We start from the raw sequence: 4631 nt of genomic DNA on the forward strand, positions 1-4631 counted from the left end.
AAATTTGTAAAATTTCTCGGTTTTTACGGGTTTTTTATTGAAGAAGAATTTTTCAAAGGTGTGACTAGCTGGCATGCTTGTTTAATAAAAAACCCCGTAAAAACCGGAGAAATTTTACAAATTTTAGAAGTAGGGCGATTTTTGAAGGTGAAGGAGTGCGATTTTCGTAAAACGTTTAATAGTATTTTGTAGAAAATTTAATTCTTGGCCATGAAAATTAAGAAGTTTTCAAAGGTGTGAGTAGCTGGCATGCTTGTTTAATTTTAAAAACTTGTAAAAAATTGAGAAATTTTACAAATTTTAGAAGTAGGGTGATTTTTGAAGGTGAAGGAGCGCGATTTACGGAAAACTTTCAAGAGTGTTCTGTAGAAAATTTAATTTCTGGCCATGAAAATTCTTTCAAATCTTTGCTAACTCTATTTTCGAGCTACAGCCGTTTTTAAAAAACGTGTTTTTCTTTTAAAAAAAGGGGCGAAAAATTCAAAATTTGAACTGCCATAACTTTTGATAGGATTGACGTAGAGATCTCTAGTTTGCGCCATTCTTTTTCTTTTTTCATGGGGTACCTTGCAATTTTGGGTAGGGGGAGAAAGGGGTGAATGGGAACTCCACATTAAATTCACAACAATTGTGGTCCCTACTTCAATAGACGATTCCCGCAAACTGCATATTTATATCTATTGGAGTTTTTACATAAGTAAAGAAGCCAGTAAAAAAAACCCTGTAGATATATAACTTCTTTAATCTTAGTATAACAAATATTTAGATTCATAATTATATTTGTCAGTTCTCTATATTTGTATCAGATTCCAGTTTTGTTTTCATTAGAGAAACATTAGACACCTATGATTTATATTTGTAAAAGTGAACCTTATAGTCTACGTAAAGTAAGCTACAGTAATTAGTTTGAATACACGACATTATCACATTGAATATACATTGTTGTAGGCACTACTTTTACAATATGGCTCTTGGGAGCCCGTGTTTAGGGCGATAAATTAAACTAGTTTTTAGACACATCTTTTGAAATCTAATTATAAATATATGGACCACAGAATGATAAAGTTGATGGTTACAATTCACAGAACAGATTTTACTTGCCCAGGAATTATATAATTTGAGTTTGGGACAAACATTCCATTCGATGTAATCTATTTCAGTTGACTCTACTTGAACTCGGGTTTTAATAATTTAGCTATACAAAATGTCAACAATGCTTTATATTCTTCAGGATTGTGTATTGACATTCGCAATACACTGACCGCAGTGGCACCTCAGTCGTCTTCCCTCAGACCCAGACAAAAGCTTATTACCAAGACTCGAAGATTGGTACTTCTATGTATAAGCAAATCAGCAAAATAAAGTAACGGTCACTATAGCAAGCTACTTTTAGGAATAGCTGATTTTACAAATCTACATTGTATGTACTTTCCTGAAAATTAAAAGTACCGGTATCTCGGTTCATTGATCTTACCACCAGGAATTGCCTAACCTCTCCCTATAATAACTGAAACCTATACAACATTTCCGAACCAATGAACCTGACTTCACTTTCTTTGCTCTCCTCGTGTTCACGGACCGGTCCTCTATGGATCCACCTCCACTTCTTCTTCTTCCCCAACTCCTCCTCTCCCCTGGGAACTGTCAGAATCATCTTCGACCAACCGCGAGCGATGAGACGAGACCCGCATCGCTTAGCGGCGATTAAAATTGCAAATAGCGCCCGTATGACTTTTCATAACAAATAACGACCGAATTAAATTGTTATTTAAATAGGGTGGGGGGAGGACAAAGGGCGTGTACGGTTACAAGTTGCGGTCGCCGTTGTCTGATACACACGACGACGATGAATAAATTGGCAACAGTTGGATCAGCTGTTCCGCGAGCCAGAGATGACTTCATAAAGGGCTATTGGCTATGGGAATATGAAGGGGAGTATGTCGGTTTACCAGGTCCATCTTGCAACATATTGTGATGACCTGGTTTGCATAAATTGCAATAATTCTTTGATTAACTGTGAGATCATGGTTCACTGATCTCTTAGAGATCGTAGAAATTATATGAAAATGCAAATTTAATGCACCGCATAAGAAAATACGTCGTCGTGATTATGAAAAAAGATTAATCTGTGGCAGAGGGTTACTTTCCAATCAATTTTACCGTTTCATCGGTGAATATTTAAGAGAATCTGGAGTTGATTTTTAGTCAACAACAATGCTGTGAACTGGGGAATCATGGGAAACATTAAGATTAGTGTTACGTTGGTCTACCAGGTTCAGCAACCACAGAATTAAAAAATTAAATTCATGAATTAAATTTTTAATTCTGTGGTCGCTGACCAGGTTAGGCCCTTCCTCAAAAATATAATAGGTGATCTGGATATATGTATACACTTAACCAAACATCATTTGATTCTTGATAAGATCCCAGTTTGCTGATATTAAAAACAAATAGAATATCATCCTATCTAGTGAAAAGGGCCCATGATCTTTAACGGTCTATACGACGATCTTATACGATATTAGTAAATTTACCGTAGCTGTCTTCAAGATTATAGGGAAGAAGATGACGCTTTGGTAAAAGATTTTATTGTTAAACAAATTTGACAAATCATACGTGCAAAATATTACAAAGAAGCTTTAGTATGATTCTTGTGGCACCTTTGCTCTGAAAAGCTCACCGATATTAAAATTGTGTATGTTTTTGTATTATAAATATGAATTAAAAATTTTTAAATAAGTATGTAGACGTCCTTCATGGGGTCAAACCTCAAATTGGGGTTGTGAGTTTACTTGTGATAGCTTATTGATTCCGTTCATAGATCCTACAAAATAAGACAAGTTATTCTAAAAATATAAGTCAGCCTGACAATTTCTCACCAATTCTCCACTATTGGTGATTTGGATCCAAATTGAAACTACTATTTGGAATTTGATCGCTATGTTAACAAGCTTTTACAAGTGTTATAGAATACGTACACATGCAAATATGCAGGGTGTTTCTCAGCATCAGCATTCTTTCACATCAGATCATTAAATCAACAAGTTGGTAGTTTCACGATTATGGTAAGGCAATTTGTATGTACATATAGTATGTAAGGGGGTTTGACATACAGTATTGCCAATATCTTTCTTCTAAGTTTGGCCGTGAGTCAATTGCCCCCTACTATTGGTTTTAAATTGTATCGAATGGATTGTTTCTCAACAATATTTACACTATGTTTTTAAACAGTATATTTTCTTCATATAAGATCAATAACATAACAAGGTGGTAGTTTCATGGTCAGAGAATGACCATTTGTTGCTGTTCAACATACATTATAAAAAAATTCTTCCTCCTTCTCAACAATACCTACCAAAACGGTTAGTTTTTACGAGTTTCTACTATTACTTAATAGTAGCTATATGCCTTATGCGACTCTTATACTGTAATATTAAGGTCTATACTTGGAAATATAAAATTTGTATCTTGAATGCCAATCCGTGGCAACCAATTCTGTCTTTACTGTTGAGATTTAACGCTACTGTACCAAAATACGTAGCTGTTGGATAGAGAAATAAAATACAATTAGGTTAAAATTAATGTGTTCAGAAACTCTCCCAAAGCCGATTTTGGCTAAGAAAATCCGTTAGTGGTTTAGCAACCCCTATGTCCTAAATTGAAGTAGACATGCCAATTATCGTCGATGGCAGCGATCGAAGAGGCAATGACTCGAAATGTCATCAAGCCCCCTTGTAAATGTTCGGCCTGGGGACAGCATGAAAGGTTCGACGGTAATTAGTGTAGTAAAAAAACTACTAAAAGACTTGAAGATTTTCTCAACCGATTGTTTTAAATGATCGGGTTATTGCTGGTAAGCTGTAGCTGATCATCGATGAAAATTTTTTCCCGTAAAATCTTATGATCAGCTGATGTGCTGTTTTTTCAGTTCGGTGTAAAGTGATTTTTTTCGACCCAAGCTAAAGTTTCACGACCGAAGCGAAGCCGAGTTTGGAAAATGAGCTTCAGTTGAAAAGATACTTTTTGTCCATGTGCTGGACTACTGTAGATTTTTATCACATTGCACCATTTTTACAACATGATTATAACAAACTAAGTTAGAAAACAAAAATACTTGTCATGTACATATCATTTCTCAAAACGACGTCCAACTTGTTTTACTTTCTCGCACTCATTTGTAATATCTTTGTGCTCTTTCATCTCCCTTAGCCAACAACGGTCTGTTTTTGTTGATTATGTTCAACAACCCATCAACACTTTACACTAACCACCAAAGCCTTCACGTTGGTCACATTGTCATCTGCAGACGACCATCACAGTCAGGCGCCAATGTTCTGTTGCTTTGTTCCATTGTAGGATGACGGAGTCGAAAGGAGGTTTATGACTTTTGCTAACAACAACTTTCTCCGTACAAAGGGGAGGTTGTAAATCCGAGGTCGGTCATAAACGTCGTGTGGATTGGAGGATGCCGCCGGCGTGTCAAAACACGCGTTGGACACGCATCCCTCCAGCCCCAATTATTGTCCGCAAGGTTCCGCATGTGCGGTGCCTCATTGGTGTGGTGCGTCAAATTGTACGCACTATTTACATTGTTTGTATGGCAAATTGTAGACTTCAAACAGATGGTGGAA

The sequence above is a fragment of the Macrosteles quadrilineatus genome, unplaced genomic scaffold (assembly GCF_028750875.1).
Source record: "Macrosteles quadrilineatus isolate MER2022 unplaced genomic scaffold, UCM_ALF_1.0 Scaffold_8__2_contigs__length_117827958, whole genome shotgun sequence".
NCBI classification, from domain to species: domain Eukaryota; kingdom Metazoa; phylum Arthropoda; class Insecta; order Hemiptera; family Cicadellidae; genus Macrosteles; species Macrosteles quadrilineatus.